At 41.2% G+C, this 19,813-nt stretch overlaps 1 protein-coding gene across 1 annotated transcript in view; it reads right to left on the bottom strand.

Moving 5' to 3' along the window:
- LOC310933791 (transmembrane protein 65-like) overlaps nucleotides 1–19,813 on the bottom strand; it is a gene marked incomplete at its 5' end in the record, with an annotated part of 42,069 nt that overhangs the window by 20,479 nt on the left and 1,777 nt on the right. The gene's annotated exons all lie outside the window — the stretch shown is intronic.

Here is a 19,813-nt window from a genome sequence, read left to right as displayed (position 1 = left end):
CAAATCAACAAGGACATAATAATTCCACTGCCAATCAGGCCTCAGAGGAAGCCTGCTCACACACACATTATAATTGGAGTGTGTGTTTGAAGGTGTGTGAGGGAGGAACTGAATCGTCCTCCGACTAAAACCCTTCTCTGGCCTGTGATGAGCAATAATTACACAGTTTTCAGCGAAAAAAGGGAAGGAGACAAAATAATTTCCTCTGCAGTTTCTGCAAAACTCAGCATTAAATTCAATATATAATATATGTATTATACTTGTGTGTGTCAATTTCACATGGACACTAATGAGCTCTGCACGTGTTAGGACGAGAGCAAACTGCTTTTTCAGAAAATATTCCAGTGCTCAGCGAGATTCCTTTCATCTTTGACTTTGCTGTCACTCAATTAAATAACGTTATGCACAAGAAATTCAAGGGAATATTCACTGGAAACAGCCTTGTTCCCTCCGTCCTCGTCTCACTCTAACGTCCTCATCTCCTCGGCGTCGCTTTTCCGAGCGTCGTGTGACACACTTCGGCTCACGTTGCTGACACGCAAAACAACAGCTAATTGTTCACCTCTGTAAACTGCTGACACCCCATGTTCCTTCATCAGCGCTCGTGCTCGCTCACAGTCACTCACAGTCACACACAGATCTGCTGTTGCCTTCGTCTGCGCCTCTTTGGACGCCATAATGTCTCCAACTCTCTCCCCGTGAACAGTGAGAGAGCTGCTATCTCCTTTCACAAGTTCGAGAAAATCCTCTCAGCTACAGGACAAGAAGTTAACCGGCAGAGATGAACGGGCAGAAGACGAAGGAGTTAGTTTACCAGAACACCCTTCTTTACATCAATCACTCTTTTGGGGGCTGTTTTCAGATTTAATTAGAGCCTTTCTTTAATGATCAATCCTACTGTGCACAGAGAGTCAACTCTATCAGAGTAACTGCTGCCTCAACAAGTAAACTTGTTCTCACTGAAACTTCCCTCTTAACATTTATAATAATCGGTTAATTTATTATATTTGGTATGGCGTGGCATGTTGTTCAGTCACTCATTTCTGTTTCTACACTCAAAGAGACACCTTTGATTGTATGTATTATATGAAGGAAAACATAAATACAGTTTGTGAAGGTCAGTCACATTAGTCATTATCAGAGGGAAGGACGGCTGTCAAACTGTGAGTTCTGCAGCATCCGTGCTACCATATTTTCATTTGAACACTTCTGTTTAAAGTCCAGTGTTTCAGCTCGATCTGTGTCCTTCATTATATTGTGTGACCACTGAGTTACACTGGACAAGTACGTGCCGCTGATTCTCTCTGTCGTTCTCTGCTAAATTTCAGAAAGTCAGAACCAGAATCAGAATCAGAAAACTTTATTAATCCCCAGGCGGAAATTGTTTTAAAGTTTACATAGTAATGCAAGTATTACTAATGAGAAAAATTACAAGGATTTCTGTTATGACGCCGTCAACGAGGTGACACAAAAACTCAAAAGCAGAGCATTAGTTTACAGCTGATAGTTAGATTGATAGATAATGAGAAGCAATCAGGAAGTCAATAGTTTTTTGTTTTGTTTTATCGTATTGGCGTTTTCGTCCACACAAATACAGGCAATTTGAGACAATCTCAAAAGGCCGCGATTGCGTTTTCATGCAGACAAGAATACGCCACTTGAAAACGATGACGTCATAGTCCCACGTCTGTCTTGCTCTGACATTCACTGTCCCTATCTCCATCATCGTTATCAGCATCCTTTCTCTTGTGTGTGGAGATTGTTTGGCAGTGTCGCTAACTACTTTCCATAAAAAAGTTACTAAATTCAGCCTGAAAAGACGCTAGATATCACCAGAAAACCCTGTGTCCTCAGTGACTTCAGACACAGGAGTGAACGGGAGAAAAAAGGTGTTGAATTTTAACAGTGAAATAGTGACTAAAATGAAGCCCCCGGTGTTTTCAAACAAAAACGGAGCTAGCAGCATAAACAAAAACAGCGGGTGTACCTGGAGCAGAAGTTTTTTCACAAAAATGAAGCATTCTAAATGGCCTTTATAGTTGCCATCTTTTCCTAGATGTCATTATGTTTGTTTTGGTCATTTCTCATAAGAATCGAGGGACCATGCATCATCGCTGGTTGTAAAAACCCATTTAATTTGACCCCATTAGCATCATCTGAAACATTTGCATTGATGCTATAACTCAACAAGGTGATGAGGCAAATCAATCACTCTGACCTGCCCCCATTCTGATGTGAAGGAATCATTTTGTGCCCTTAACAGAGGTCAGTTCCTGACATATTTTATTGTCACTTGAGTGAAACGAGGCAAAATGAGAAAAGCTGTGTCACTATCTCATCATGAAAAAAAAAAATCCCATTAACAAGAAAGAAGGTTTTTTTTTTCCTCTCTCTCTCAATCTACGGGGCTTGAGTGAGGCCAATTTATTCCAGCTGTGATCGTTGACATAAAAATCTGTTGCCCCCAAAACTCTGCAAAGTATTTATTGCACATATTTATCAAAGCTGCTCCCTGAAGAAAAATTCAATTCCAAGAGAAGACGTGGTAAAAAAACCAAAAAAACAGGGCTGAGATAAGTAGCCTCGATAACCACCAAAGCTGCCTTGATTTATTCTTCTTTTGTCATGACCTCCTCCACAATCAAACGCACATCAAGCATCTGACGCCCGATAACGGCTGTGTTTACAGGTAAACAGAAAAACATGTCTCCATGTTGGCTGCAGCAGGTCTGTGAAGCCTTTACTTCAGTTGCCTCAACAATATGTGAAAGAGGAAAGAGAATATCTTAAATCTCTTGTGCCCATACACCGGAAGTTCCAATTAACACTGTTTTATGCGCCATTACCTTGTTTATGAAGCCCTAAAGTTTGTAAACAAACAGTTTAGCCACTGCTGAGAACGCTGGGTTTTATTGTATTCTCGGGCTCTGCAAGCGCTCTGAGAAAGCCTGGTATCATTACGTAAGGCCCGTCTCCTGAACCTCCTGCTCCAGCACTAGTCCGGGCACATCCGGTTGCGTACATTGAACCGCAGAAGAAGAAGAACGTCCGTTGTGGAGGTGTTTCATTTCTGTGACTCTGGGTCAAAGGTGTAAAAAAGGACTGCAGTGGAAAGTCTTGACCAAGCCATTATCAAAACATTGTTAAAACAATGTTTTGATAATGGCTAGCAGTGTATCCACCGCCAGGAGCTGCGCTTCTGAGAGCTGGTGTGCTAATAACGTCACTTCCAGGTATTGGCCAATCACAAGACAGTTGAGAAAGCTCTCGTTTGCTGGCCAATCACAGCACGAAGATATAAAGATTTCGGTCTGAAACGGGCTGAAGAGAGCTTCAGTGAGGAGAGATTTTCAATCGTCTCGACTGTAGAATTGTCAAAAAATGTTCAATGAGTGAGTGCTTCTGTCCATTTCTGTTCCCTTTTTCCAAGATAACTTTCACTTTCAATATCTGGCAGTTATTCAACCCGTTTAGGAAGAAGCTGACGTCACAAACGTGTGACGCGCTGGTGAATCTCGTCTGTGATTGGAGGGTCGTTCCGCGGAAGTCCTGAGGGCTTCTGCTTTCCAGTATCCATCCATCCATCTGTCTTCTATCGCTTTGGATTGGATTGGAACAAGCTAATCATTGAGCAAACAAAACAAAACAAAACAAAAGCTGCAAAGCCAGGCTTTTGACTCTGGAGAACACACTTCAAAATGTATTCTGCTCATGTGACGGATAACAAAGTCCGATCTGCAACTTCTGTTGCTCCCTACACTGGTGCTAAAATTTTGAGCGACTACTCAGCGTTCAGCAGTTTAATAGCTGAGGGAACAAATGATGGTTTGGAATTGACCATCTGCATTTACTATTTGTTGTTGTTTGGATTACATTTTTAAGTTTTGTTGGACTGTTGAAAGGACTATACTGTCCTTCTGCTCTTTGCTGCTCTGAAATTAAGGGAACAATTGTCCTTTGTTTACTAACTCACTCACTCACTCACTCACTCATCTTTATCCTCCGTATGAGGGTTGCTGATTCCAATCCCAGCTGACATAGGGCAATCATCCACTCTCACACCCACTTTAGAGTGTCCAATTTGCATAACCCACAAGAACATGCAGCTCCATGCAGAAAGGCCCTTGTTCCTGACCCGGGTCTTTCCTTCGTTTAGTTGGAGCCAACAACGTGAGATAAATGTCACACTTCTACGATTTGCCTTGACAAATGTCTCATTCCAGTCTCTGTCTCTGTGTCTGTCTCCTGGCACAGGTGAAGCCTGTGTTTTGTAAATTAAAGACAAGTCTGTGTCGGAGCACAAGAGCCAAGTTTCTCTCTCAGCAAAACACGGCAAGTCAATACGATTTTCTGCCAATTCAGGTCTTAGTGCTTTAGGAGCATTTCCTTCATGGTGGGACTGTGTGTGTAGTAGTAGCAGCAGCGCACTGTTGTGCGTGTAATTGCCTCAGTTAGGGGGTTTATCTGTGTGTGTGTGTGTGTGTGTGTGTGTGTGTGTGTGTGTGTGTGTGTGTGTGTGTGTGTGTGTCTTGGGCTTTATCCAGCAAATGTAGACCCAGAAACATCCTTGTATTCCCTCAGGATTCTATTGATTTTAAAGTGACACACACCTCCTCACAAACACAGGGGATTCTCAGTGTATGGACACATTAAACACCAGAGACTGTGTGTGCGCGAGTGTACAAGCATGCATTCATCTGAATCAGTGTCACCTTATGTGCTATATTTAACTATGGCATTGTGTGTTGAGCACACGATCGATAGAGTTCACACGAAGGAAACGACATGCGGTTGGATCCATTCGTCGTTTGTGCAGCACTTACTTAATAACAACATGAGATGGGAAGAAAAAAAAAGGGAGATTACACTGCACATGTGATGTGGGCCAAGGCTGAAGCAGTCATTAGTAAAACATGAAATGGAATGGGAACAGATCCTGTATGTGCTTCACAACAGAGGTGTTGTCCTTGACTGGATGAATTGATTGTGCAGGAATCATTTGCCTCAGAGAGGGATTAAGCGAAGAAAGAGAAAACGAAAAGCAAGAGTCAGTGTTATGTTCTGGATTTGCATATAAAGGTAAAATGGGAAAAACCTTTGCATACATTTGTTTTTAAGCGTATTACTTTCTCAGGAGTTCGCTCACCGCAGGACTCCAGAACGTCGGAACGCAGCGTCGCATGCTCTTTGCTTCAGAGAGAAAATAACGAGCGGCTCTCACAGTAAACGCAGTCGTAACCAGTCGTCAGTGTGAAATACTTATTTTTCCCCGAGAGTTCAGTGAACGCAATCTGGCAGGTCGACGCCGGCTGCTTCCCCGCGCGCTAATTAAAGCGGCGATAGAGAGGCAGAAATGGAACACAACCACAAAACCTTTGAAAATATCCCCATGGTGAAATATAATACACTAGAGACGAGCAGAACAGAGAGAAAGAGATTCATCTTTCTGTGTCTCACTGCTGGCACTCAGTCAAACAAGGAATAAAAAAGGGGGGAAATATTTCTATCCACTGCCTGAAACTCAAACACTCCTCAAGATTATCCTTTAGAAACACTATATTCTTATTCTTACAAACTTTTACCCTACAAACTAAAATGATGACAGTGAAAGAAAACGACACATTTCTCTAAATGCACCTTGTTCACGGTAAGAGTTAACCCTCATCGTCCTGGCGGTTAAATCAAAGCCGCCTGCACACAGGAAATAATGTTATTGAGTTTTTTATTCACCAACGTGTTTCCTTTGAAGCTAGACCGATTATTCATTATTCACAGTTGATCTAAATAGCACACGAACAATTACAAAGTCCATTTTTTCGGGGGGAAATATCTTTGAGGAAAATTCGTTTTCCTCTTCATAATTATTCATCATTCATTACGTTTCATACTGGGGATGGGACGATACCACTTTATTGTGTGAGTCATTTCAAAGACATGATTCTCCAACTGTGGGGCAAATATTAAAGAGGAAATAAACAGGCCAAACATGACTCAGCTAACGCGCTTTTGCAGACGCCATAAATAGGATTTTTTTGGGGGGATTGTGTCAGATTTTTATCTGTCCATGATATCATTGGTGAGGGCTCAGAAAATATCTTCTTAGTTTGAACATCATCTCCATAGAAACACAACGATTTGTCAGTAATCTCTTAGCGTTTGTTTTCTGGACATCTCCAAAATCCTGTGGTCCTGTTTTTGTGGGTCTGCAGCCTTAAAGGGACACTTTGTGGAAGACAGTCATTGTTGATGAAGTTTATGTCTGTTTATATTAAAGGTCCTATATTATGCAAAATCAACTCTTTAATCATTTAAATCCTTATATTTGGGACTCTGGAGGTCCTATCAGACGACAAAGTGTGAAAAAAGATGACTTTGTGGTCCTCCTCAGTCTAAGTACAGGAGATAAAACACGGGATGTTGACTTCCGCACTCACTGGGACGCCACAATGCGTGAAATTCCTGGAATGGTTGTCTCTCGGAGCTTCGCTTTGTCCATAAAACACGCAAGAGTGCTGGCCAGGGCAACGGCATCCGAAAACCGGAAGTCTGCGAAAAGTTCTATTCTTGGCTCCACAGTGCAGCACAGAGTCCTACACAAACTTCCAGCCTCAGAGGATTTATCTGTTCAGTGGATACATGTTATATATGATTAAGATTCCCTTATTATGACGGTAATGTGTCTGCTAGAGCCTGCAAATGATCACTTTTCCAAATGCTAACTGCTGTTAGCTCCCAGTAGCCTCTGTGGCTGATGTCATTTCCTGTCCCTTAAGTTTCGTTTTACTTAATAAACAAGTTTTAGGTGAGTTGTACAAAATTAATTCATAAAAAGTGTACAAATGTACAATTATACGTCAGCATACACATTGCACTCACACTAATACTCAGCCATGCTTTTCCTATTTTTTTTCCCACCCACAACATTCTGGTTAATGGTTACTCTTCCTCCTGTGAAAGCTGCTGCAATCAATATTTTTTATATCAACAGCAGATCAATTTATTATGTGTACATAATGTGAAAGCTGTGTCTTTGTTGGCTGCTCCCCTTCTCATCTTTCATCTCATTGTTTTTGAGGCTTTTATGTTTATGTGATGAGCTGCTGGCTGCAGCAGTGAAGTGAGCAGCAGCAGCAGCAGCAGCCACGGTGACTGCGTAACAAGGTCACGTCAAAGCCTCTGAGGCCTCTGACCCAGGCACAGACCGAGGACAGAAGGAGGTGGGTGGTGTGTATATATATATATATATGCTGTCATAAACGCTGAACGAAAATGAGAGAAGATAGTGAGTGAGCATGTTTTTTTATGTCTTATAACTATAAGAAAACAGACAAGAAACCGTCCTGACCTCATGATTAAAACGCACAAAACAAACACCACGCTTGAATATTAAACACATCCTCCTGTGCATAATAGTATTAGCCAGACTTCTGTGGTGATTCTGTAATTTGATTCATGCTTTCATCCATCTGTCCATGAAGAGGACCAAACATGCAAAGATTTTCCTCCCCAGTTCGTACAATTTCGAATTGGAACATTTTAATTGGTGGTGCCTGATTGCCAGACGGGTAAAAAGGAATAATCACATCATTTCCCCCCCCCATTCTCCTCCATTAAGAATTAGATTTCTTTTCCACATTACATTTGGCCTTGATGTGTTTGCTGCAGACATGCTGTCACGTTAGTCCCCTTCACGCTTTGCTCCCTTTATTGTGTTTGAACGTTCAGTTACAAATAGATAAACTTTCCCATCTGTCTACATTCAACAGTGACAATATAAAACTATATTTATTTAATATTAAAACAACTGAATCTATCATATCATGACTAAATCTGCCGACTCCCTGAATTCAGTTCACTTCTAAAAGCCTCTGTAGCAGCAGCTCCAGCTTGAGGTCTCCTTGGTTAAGTCTCTACAGACTTGCCTCGCCCTTTTCTTCCTGGCACATCCTCTCAGACTCTGTCAGATTAAATGGGAAGCATCTGTGAACTGCCTTCTTCACGTCTCCAGAGATGTAGTTTTAGTCTGGGATTTGTCTTGGACACTGAAGGACAGTCGAGAGTCGACTTGTTCCGAAACCACTCTCGTGTTGTCTTTAATGATCTCTCTCTGTGTTTGGCTGCATTCGCCCCCTTCTCTCAAAGCTGACCCCGTCGCTGCTGAGACGACCCCGAGAGTGTGACGCTGTCACCGCCACTGTCTCGCTGTACGGTGGTTTATTAACCAGATTAACTCGGCAGCACCTGGTGTTTGTGAGGAATCCTGTCTGGAAAACAAGGCAGTTCCTACTTTTACTCTCATTGTCCTTCAACTGCTGTTCGATAAAATCCAAAGTGACTGTCGTGCAACTTTTAATAGAAGTGGTTTGGTGAGCTGGTGAGTTATTCAGTAGCAAAAGTGGTCTAAGGGCCAATTCCTATCTTAACCCTCAAGCTCAACCCTTAATCTTAACTGGCCCTCAAAACCAAGTGTTGAGGGTTATTTTGTCACTTAGAAATGGGACACCCCTTAAATGCAGATACCTCTTCAGACTGCGGGGGGCAGAATAACGCGAAAGCTGCGTCCAGTCTGTCAACTCCAAAAAAGAAGAAGAATAACACATTTACGATGTCACGATTATTTATTATGATCTGTTTGTCAGTCAAGTTATTAGGTTGTCAGTTAGTTAAAAGATGATACTCATACAAATACCACAACCACGGACATATTCAGCTGACAGTTACCACACACCACGACTTTTTGGAAAGTAAACGATAGCAAACGATCGCTTGTCCGCACCGGCCGGCTATTGACAAAAGATCGTAAAATAAAAATAAATGTTACGCAACAATGACGTCAGTAATCCATAATATGGGCCTAAACCAAGATAATACAATGGTTTTCATCATTTTTATATCTCTATTAACAAAGAAAATACTTAATTTGTAGCGTACTCATTTTGGTGCTTCCGGCGCCAGCTTTGTTATGGCAAATGCATTCTGGGTAACCCTTGCTCCCAGAAGGGGAGGGTGGTCTCGGAAAATCTCAATATTGAGGGCGATACAGCCCTTAAACTTACCCCTCAACTTAATTTTTCTGAGAATCGGGACAGCACTTAGCACTTATCGGGAGCGCGCAATTTAGAGATTGAGGGTTAAGCAAGGAACTGGGTCAAATATCAAACAGAAACCCTTAAACCCTTAACCCTTAAATATCACAATAATGCTTCACTAAGCACAGACTAAATACATATAAATAAAAAGCAGCAACAGCAGCAGCATCTTAGCTGAGTCATGTTATGGTCTGTTTATTTCTTTTTTTTTTTATGGGAGCACAATATTTGCTGCACAGTTAAAGGATTATGTTTTTTTTTGGTTATTGCTGCATCGGCAAGAGCGTGTTGTGAACAGCTTAGTATTTAAAGTGATGTAAAAGGAGTTGGCTTGAGTCTATGCACTGAGAGAGGATATCAGAGGTTCTGTTAGAGTGACTGTACGGGTTCTCCCTGTTTACTCAGTTAAAAGTTCTGCTGGTTTCAAACTTCTTTCAGTTTTATAGTCACTTATGTGAACACTATGTTCCTGGAAAACAGCTTAGAAGATCGATCTATGCTGCTGTGCCACAGTTTTATCTCAGAGGTTTCCAAAAAAAGTTCCTTGGACTTCACGGTTTCATGTTTTTTGTCGACAAGCATGGAGATTCAGCGTCAGTAAGTGGGAGGGTGAAATAACTAAAGTGCCAGTTGCAGTTCTTGGTCCAGTTAATCAAGTGAGCGTCCTATAAATCAAAAGGAAAAGACGCTAACACTACTTCTGCTTCTCTTGTGTCCAGCAGCATCAGCAGATATCGAGTCCATCCATTTAGGGTAGGTGTCATGGAAGACAATGTATAACCTTTGCATAAGTGGATAATGACTTCAAAACAAAAATGTTGTAAATATGCATGGAGTTTGCATGTTCTCCACATGTGTGCGTGGGTTTTCTCTGGGTTCTCTGGTTTTCTCCCACAGTCCAAAAACAGATTGAAGCAGATTTGGGGATTAGGTGAATTGGACACTCTAAATTGAGCATAAATGTGAGAGTGAGAGTGGACGTTTGTCTCTATGTGTCCCTGCGATGGACTGGCGATCTGTCCAGGGTCTACCCCGCCTTTCGTCCTACATCAGCTGGGATTGGCACCAGCAGCCCTGTGTCCCTCATGTGGAGGATAAAGCAGTAGAAGATGAATGAATGTTGTAAAGATGCTGTAGCCATAGATTAAGTTTTATAAATGAACTTCAGGGAAGAGCCTTTTTTCTTTTTAATGGAGGTTTCTACAGAAGCCTGAATGGACAAACAAATCAGAACATGTGTTTTTCATGTGAGAAATTGGATGCAAACAAAGAGAAAGACTTGCTTTCTGCCAACGCCAACCTGAAATCCATGGGGAAGTGAGAGGTGAACGAAGAGGTCTTGCGTTTCTCGATAACTTCAGCAGCCACTGCAGTTAAGGAAAGTTACCGCTGAGTCTCAGACCTCCCTCGGCGATCTGAGACTAATAAGTTATTGATGACTGCAGCTCTGTTGTTGGTCGTAAACTGTATTTAGTAAATAAACACGGTGAGATATTACAGTGTGTGTGTGTGTGATGAATGTGGGAATCACTGCTGAATGATCCCAGCATCCTATCTATGACTTTTGCTTTCTTTGTGTCTTTGTGTTTTTCTCACTATGTAGTATTTGTGAGTCGCATGTTTTAAATTATAAATGTGGCACGCACAGTGTGTCCTGAATTATGTTTTATTGACATTGATTTCAGTTTATTTTTTATTACTTATTACTGCATAATTGAGTAATGTTGTAAAGTTTTGTCATTTCAATTTTATCTTCTGTTTTTTTTTTTAGGGTCACACGGTTATCATCTGTCCAGGGTCTACAGACGGAAGCTGTTTCTGCTCAACTAAATCAATAAAATAAATCAATAAATAAAAAGAAACCTCTTTATCGTTTTCAAATTAAAATCTAATTTTGAAAGTGTCACAAAGTCTGCAATTTAATTTATATTTATAATACGTTTTGATTGTTCTTATATCTTGTGTTTTCATCCTTGCAGCAGAATACTGAGTAGTTTATTTTGTGACGGTGTCACGTGGTAATAATCACATTTTAAATCTATTATTTCATGATTGAAATGTTCATCAGCGTGGAGGATGTTTCTGACAGATATCGTGACTGCGTTTTGTTTTGCGATATAACTATTTCCGTAAAGCTCCAGGCTCAAGTAAAGATTTTGTTTTAGTGTAATGTTTTATTATTCTGACACTTTTAAAACGGGCATCAAAAACAATCAAAAATAGAATGCATTTAATAAATTGCAGCCTTTTGCAAATTTGATAATCGTTTCAAATTGTGATTTATAGTGAGAGGGATTTTGAGAGTGATACCAGGCCGGAAGTGGGAGATGAGAATACAGAATGAGGCGTGCAGCTGGTCGCCAACACAATAATGACACAGCGTGAGCTGAGGCTGAATGACAAAATGAAAAGGTGGCTTCCTTTATCCGTCAGGAAGAGGGTTATCAGGCTCCAGCTTTTCCAGATAAAAGGCTGAATGAAATATCACCATCGCTATGAAGCCAATAAATTGGACAGAGAAATATATTAGGCTTCTCTTTGAAATCGACAAAACCAGAGGATAAAGCTTTAACCCTCCATTTATTACACCCACAGAAACCCTCACTGAATTCACCCACGGTCATGGTGCGTTTGAGATGAAGAAGAATATTTAAACTTTAAAAAATGGGGAACTCACCTTCTACTGCACTTAAACAGAAACGGTCCCTATTGTAATCTTGTGTTTCCCTTTTCTTTGACGAAGCAGTGATTGTATGGTAGACGTCCCTGAGTCACAGTGTAACTGGACACCGATGATCACAAAGGTCCAGAGGGAGCAGAGGAGCATCTCAGGTCATGTATTCATTTATCTGCTGCACCTCTCCTTGTCTCCTTGTCTCCTCGTCTCTCTGTTTCCTCTCATTCCTCGTTGCTTTTTAAATCATCTGTTCAACAGGTTTAGATTTATATGCAAATTTGCTCCCGATCAAACATGTATGAGAAATAGCTTTTTCTATTTCTAAAAAAAAAGTGTGTATATACTGTATATATCAGTGTATGCCCCTGGTAGAACAAATTATATTTCAAGAATTTTCAACTATAACTCAAGTTGCCTTTTTTTCATGTTCTTTTGCAGTATTGGCTGTAAAACCACTGCGCTACAAGAACAACAAATAAAGAACATGTTTACAGCATATCATGCCGTTTCATATGTATATCAAATAAATGTGATTCAGTGAAAATGGTGTCATCTAATGTTTTGGAGATGAAAATAATTCTCCTGCAGACTGCAGTTAGTCACTGCTCCACTTTCCCCTCAGTCACTGTTATAACATCATTAGAAAGAGGTAAAGATGATCTCATGTCTTTGTTTGGTGCAAATCTCCGATTTTCTACACTCTGACTCTGCTGATAGAAGATATAGATCTTACTTTACGTTTATTTCTCATCATGTTCAGATGTATTATTGGGCCAAAATTTTTCTCTATTTCCTGGTAAAGTAAAAATTAAAACTATGTCCTCAGTTGGTGTGGGAATCACAGGGTATCATACGATACGCAACATATGGTCCACGATACCAATAATATCACGATACACCCAAATGCAATATATTGCAAGTCAATCATATAGTGATACATCACCATGTCTGTCTAACTGGAGAAAACAGTGCAGTGGAGTGCAGCATTTCTCTATTTATTCACAACATGGAGAAAAAAAGTTTGAATGTATTGAACATGGATGGAGCATCTCTTCACGTAGCTTTCTCTGCCATTATCCTGCTGTAAACTCCCTCTTCTGCCTCATGAGTGAAACTGGTAGGGATTGTTTAATTTGTGACCTTAATTTGTGAATTAAAATATCATTATTTGCCCTGGAGTATCGATTGTCATATTGCAGGAGAAAGGACGGGGATACATCACCAAATCGATATTTTGACCCACGCCTATTCCTGAGAAGGTATAAAAGAGTCTAAGGCTCCGTCCCAATACCTCCCCCTTAAAATTTCCCCTTGGTTTTGAGTGCCCTCAACCGTAAATTCCCCTCGTTGAGGGAAGTGGTATTGGGACACCACTACATGCAAATTAGCGTAGTGAACCTAATGAACATGCTAATCTATGTCACATGTTGACAATTCTACCGGTGGTAAACGCTATATCACGAATGTGATTGAAATCTGACAAGTCCAGGGTATTCGTATTAAAGTGAACGCCGGTACACACATCCACACACTGACAAAACTACCCAGATATAGCAGAGCCGGCTGGCGGCTGTTTGCCGGGTGCTTCGAGAGCGCTCGGCGGGTAGCTGTTAGCTAGTTAGCTAGCTGCTTTCATAAATCGTCAGTTATTTTTTGACATTAGTGTTCAGAAAAGCTTAACGGTCCTACTAAATGTTCCTCGGCAGAAGCGGCCGCCATCTTTGTTGAAAAACATTTCACCGGCTCATTGAATTCGCAAAGCATCATGGGTAATTTCATCTTCCACTTTTTTTTAAGCCCGCATTAGAGCTCACTACATTTTGAGGGTCGATTATAAGGGCAAAATCACATTTCCCCCTGCTCACCCCTACACGTGAACACGCACAATTTAGGGTAAGGGCAAACATTTTAGGGGGGGTATTGGGACAGGGCCTTAGTCTTTGGTTTTACCTCACTCTTCTCCAACTTTTCTTTTCTCCTGACTCCTCTGTGTGTCTGTAACCTCAGCTTTCCTTGTACTCAATTTCATTAAACTTTACTTTATCACCTTCTACATCTGCAAGAATGTATCCTTCATTCCAAGTGGGCTTTGAACCAGGGAAATGGACCTTCATCAAGCAAGGCTCCATTTTCATCAACCTCTGACACGAGGGAAAGTTGTGTTGTGTAAAGTGTGTTGAACCTTCATCACCGGAAATTGCTTCTTTCAAGCACCTTTTCCTTGCGTCTGCACTCGTGCAGTCCTTGAGCTATTTTCGCTTTTACCCTCTGCCCTTCAATAGCTGTGTCTACAGAGGCAAACCTTAGCCGGGAAAATGGCCACAGAAACTGGAAAAGACAAACTGGCAACCGTGAACGAGACTCCCAATGCATGTTCAAAAACATGTCTATCAGCTTCTGTGAAGAAGCAGCCACAAAACAGTTCAGATTCTACTGCTCAAGGTAAATCTGGACATTCAGTAGGACCTCACAATCGTATTTCACGATGATTCATGATGACTTCTTATAAACGTGATTGCGTTTGTTATTGAAAGTGCAGGCTCCACTTACAGCAATCTCAGCGCTCCCTGACTCTGTGCCTGCATGTTCAATCATAGCTGTTTCCCTCGCCACGCTGGTCCAAGTTGCCTTGATGCACTTGACGCTATACGCTAAAAATCACACATCAAGAGACTGCATGGATATAGCAGGATATACAGTCTATATATTTGTACCTTTATTCACTGAATTAGAGGATGAGTTTAGCTCTAGAGAGCAACCACACTTCACGTCCAATGGCCACTATATCTGATCAAGGACCATGAGCTAAAGTGACAGAAATCTGATTAGAAACTCAGAATTGACGATCAGATTTCTGTCCACAAAGCCCTCAAAAGAAAAATCTGATCTAATCGGATACGAGTCATCTCAGCCTGCTAATGTAAGGGAGCCTTTATCACCAGTCTACAGGGTGTGTACATGAGAAATTGTATTAAAACATGCATCATGTGACCTGTATATGGTGTTTATAGCTTGCTGCACTGCTCTTAAGTGGTCAAATAATTAATTAATGAAGGTGTAAATGTAAGAAGCATTCCTCCACTGCCTCTGAGGTTGTTTCAGTACTCTAGCTCTACAAATACACATAATATGCCTCTGGTTGTGGCATGAGGGGAGCCTTCTGACTCTGAAAAAACTCAGTTTTTAAGCTGCACAACCAGCGTGCATGTATTGTGCTGCAGGAAGCTGCCCAGCACCACTGTCTGTCAAAGCGACTTCACTACAGACACAAACACCAGGCTTCACTTTTCACTCAGCCTGCATATACCATGAAGAAAATAAGGGTCTGGCACATGGTGTCAGGCAGCGTCTGGGTGGAAAACCATGATGGATGTTGATGAGTCTGTCAAATAAAATCAATCCCTCAGCAGCAAGCCAGTGTGAGAAAGTGTCACCCAGCGCAGGAGCCACTGATTCAGCAGCTGCACCTGCAGTGGGGTAAGAGAATCCCTGAGGGTTTTAATAGAACGAAGGTGAAGATGTCCGCAAGCTCCAGCCAGGCAGGAAAACAGCTGTGCTCTGCATTTAGTAAACACTTACCCCTGTTCATTCCTTTGTGATAATTCTGGATTTAAATGAATATACATAGGCTGCAGCATTCAACAATGATTGCAGTGGTTTTGTGGGCAATTAATTCTGCTTTCAAAGTGGAAATATTATACCCTATTTCTCCAAGTTAAACTAGTTCCCTGGTGTCCTAATGAACATGTCTTTGACATGCTTTGGTCAAAACACCATAATTCAATCACTCTGCCAAAACAGCCCTGTTCAGAATGCTCTGTTTAGTAGTATCTTTTTAGGTCCACCTTAAAGGTCCACCTTAAAACAAGTAAAACGAAATTTAAGGGACAGGAAATTACATCAGCCACAGAGGCTACTGGGAGCTAACAGCAGTTAGCATTTGGAAAAGTGATCATTTGCAGGCTCTAGCAGGCACATTGTTATCACATATACCATGTATCCACTGGACAGATAAATCCTCTGAGGCTGGAAGTTTGTGTAGGACTCTGTGCTGCACTGTGGAGCCAAGAATAGAACTTTTCACGAACTTCCAGTTTTCGGATACCGTAGCCATTGCCAGCACTCTCGCGTGTGTTATGGACAAAGCGGAGCTCCACGAGACAACAATTCCATGAATTCAGCGCATTGTGACGTCCCAGTGAGTGTGGAAGTCAACACTGCATGTTTTATCGCATGTACTTAGACTGAGGAGGACCACAAAAACATGAGTGAGTCATCTTTTTTCACACTTTGCTGACTGATAGAACCTCCAGTCCCAAATATAAGGATTTAAATTATTAAAAAGTTGATTTTGCATAATATGGGACCTTTAAGATTTCAGCATAGTAACATAATAACACAGCACTGTTCATCTCTTTTTGGAGAATAACTGTGTCAAAATTGAGTCTGTATCGATGTATATAAGGCTTATGTTTGTTTACATGGTGAGAAGTGAATCACCGAACCAATCATAAAGGTCACTGATCAATAATGTACAGCATCGATATGTCACACACAGCAGATGGCAGCATGCTCCACCCCCAGATATATGACATGCTGAGAATCTGCTCACACCCTCACTGACACACTTGTGAGAAAAATGCTTTCAAAACTGCCTTTGAAGAAGCTAAATCTTACACCGTTGACACAGATACAACTTTTGAGGTGTGGCAAAAGGTGATTGCTTTCGGCATGTCCTTGAAACTTGTTATTCTGAGCCTCACATTCTGGTCAGTGAGCAGAAAACAGAAAAGACTTGACACAGTCAACATTTCGCAGCCTGACGACGTCCACTTTTAAGAACCACAGGGGTCAGCGTGCATAGAGCAAAGTTAATGAATTCACTGCGGGAAACACAATGATCTGAATACGACGAAAATCACACATTTCAGGGGTAATTCTGTTTCCAAATCTTCATAAACGTAAGCTTATAGCTCCCTCGGTGAGCTTATCACAGAAGGAGAGTGATTTGTCAGTCATGAGATGACAGAGTAAACAAAGCTATCCGACATAAAATCCAAGCCCAGACAAAATGGATGGGAGTCTTAAATCTGCCACACACGAGAGGATCGTGTGTGAGAATCTGACTAGGTTTTAAAACCGTGGGAGACCACACGACTACACGATTCAAGTGAAGACGCAGGACCTCACACAGAGAGGAGATTTTCTTTAGAGGGATTTGAGATCTCACAGAATCTCGCGTGATTTAATGTGACTTCAGAACATAAACAGACACAGAGGAGGACTATCGCTGTCGTCAGTTAATAGCTGTTCGATCATGTTTGTGCTGAGAAGCGCAAAAAAATGTGGATGGAACATTTGTTTCCTGGCCGAATTCTCTCATTGTTAACCTCTCACACAACAGCATAATCTGTTCAAATCAGTCAAAATCACACCCGCGATTTATTGGAAGGAGGAGATCGGGACTGAAATCTGGCCAATTATCCTCTAGTGCTGGGCAGGCATTAAGAGCCCTACATGTGGAATGGCAAATGTGGCCTGACTATCCTTAAATATGCAGTGCTCTTGGAAATGTGTAATCTGGACGTCACCCTTAAGTGGGTCATGTCATTAGTGATAAATATGGCCTGGATATCTTCAGAAAAAAGTGGGCCAACTTTGGTAAAGGTGTAGCACAGTCGCTGACATTTGGCTGCCCAGATCTGACAAAATAGGTGCAGAACCCCCGAGAGCCGCCATTCCACACAGTATAGGGGCCAAAAGTGTGTGTGTGTGCGACAGTGACAAATGACGTCCAGCCAAAGTGCAGAGATGAAGCAACAGTGCTTCATTTTTACTCACAAACCGAGCCGTTTATTCACGTCGGCATGTTCGCGCAAATCAGCTAAATAACACTTTCCAACATAACGTTTCCAATATTTACTTGCTATTTATCAGTGTCATGTGGTTTGTTTGTTGTTAGCTGGTAAAAAATCCAATTTCCAATCATTTGGCCAAATGATGAAACGTAGTGTCTGTGAAACTTAATTCTGAAAATCTATATTAAAGCGCCCAGTTTATATTTTCCAGGAGGAGAGACAGGAGCTCAGAGAGCCTCATGCGACGTACAGCCTTCATCATTACTCCCCTCCTCCTCCTCCTCCTCCTCATTCTCCATCTCAGTATTGATCGACTGGCTTTATTCTCTCTGCCCATGTGGGACATTCATCATATTCCTCTTCTTATACTCTACTCTCACTACTCGACAATCCTAATAATACCTCAGTGCTGCGCTCATACTGCAGACTGAAATCCTGCCACGATGACAGTCTGTGCATCGGAGTCCAGTGAGTTAACTGCACTGCAGGTCGGTGAGTTTAATGTCCAGTGTCGAACATTTAATAAGGTTTACTGGGCAGATATGATTTACGTATTTTATTTAACCACGAGGTAATTAAAGATATAAATCTCTTTGATGAGGAAGACCTGACCAAGACAGCTCACCAGTAACATTTATCAGTTAAATACTAAACAACATACAGTCAAACACAACCTGATTTAATTAAATCAGCTGCAATTTTCTGTCACAACACATTTTTAGCTTAATCCCAGCAGTGCTCTGCAAATTATTCTTTGAAGCTTATATGCTGAACATGCTTTCCATTCACATGAGAACTCTGGGGAGTAACCGCACCTCCAAAATCACCGTATTCCAGTTGAGAAGTCAAACAATCAAACCAGCACACTCTACAGTCGTATTTTGTGCACACAAACACTGCAGCAACATGTCCACGGATCCAAAATGGAACTACATGTGTAGGACTGACTTACTGTGAAACAAATAAGACATAAGAGCAGTTAACAGTAACTGTTTTACGATTGCTGTGAGTGGTTTCTGAGATTTGCTCCAAATTTCCAAATTGGAAATCCAACCTGAGGAGGCATTCCAGTTGAAACCTCCGACTACACTTTTAGACATTAGGGTTCCAAAAAGGTCCTTCTACAAGGGCTGAGGTTCTACCTGGAACCATTTGCTTCTGAAAAACCTTTTCCCAAAGAAAGGGTTTTTTCTTGGTAACACTAATGGTTCCAGTAAGAACCATTTTGATCCAGAGAACCCTTTAAAACCACTTTCCTGAATAAAGGGTTTTAAAAGGGTTCTTGGTGGAACCCTCCAAAAGGGTTCTCCTAAGAGGACAAGCCAAAGAACCTTATATGGTTTTAATTTATACTTTTATTTCTAAGAGTGTAGGACCTTTTAAATTCTGATTTTTGAACATAATTGGAATGCACCCTAATAAACTACCCTTAAATCAGTTTTGTCTAATTGCTTCACAATAATGTTAATCAATTTGTTTTTGCAGCCTTAGAGTAAGCCTTTTATAAGCACCTTAGGTATGAGCCTTGCCTTTACAACATCCACTATCTCACACCGCAATGTTTCTACTGCAGCATGAAATAAACAAAGCAGACAAAGAATGTGTTTCACGCTGTGAAGAAGAAGAAGAAGAAGAAGAAGAAGAAGAAGAAGAAGAAGAAGAAGAAGAAGAAAAAGAGTTCTGTCTCATAAACCCAGAGAAGTAACCAATGAGGAAATGGCAAAGACCTTGGGAGACAGTGAACAGAGCTCCATGAGAGGTGAGCAGAGTCCTCCATTTGTTGCAATTTGCAGTCTCACCATCGGATGTGACTTCACTAGGGGAGATGATTCGATTAAATTATGGTTCAGACTGAGAGGTTCATATGTTTGGCTGTTTGTTGACTGAATACCTAAACTTGAATGCATGTAGACTGCGTATATGCGAGAAAAACAAAACAAAACAAAATCATTAGTGTCATTAGTTTAAACAGATAAACGTGTGCTGCTACCATCACACACTGACCACACTCTAGTTCCAGAGGTGCAGCAATAGAAATGATGTATTATTGATCACGGCTAATGCATTCTGTTCACCCTTACAGAGGTCAAAGGGCAGGCTCAGATTCAGCACTTTGGCATTATAATGTAACAATGGTATTGTGATTTGAATTGCTACTACCTAACAGCTTCCTTTACCTCATTATAGCT

Source organism: Microchirus variegatus (assembly GCF_963457635.1).
Source record: "Microchirus variegatus genome assembly, chromosome: 1".
NCBI lineage: Eukaryota > Metazoa > Chordata > Actinopteri > Pleuronectiformes > Soleidae > Microchirus > Microchirus variegatus.
This window is presented reverse-complemented; position numbering and strand designations above follow the sequence as displayed.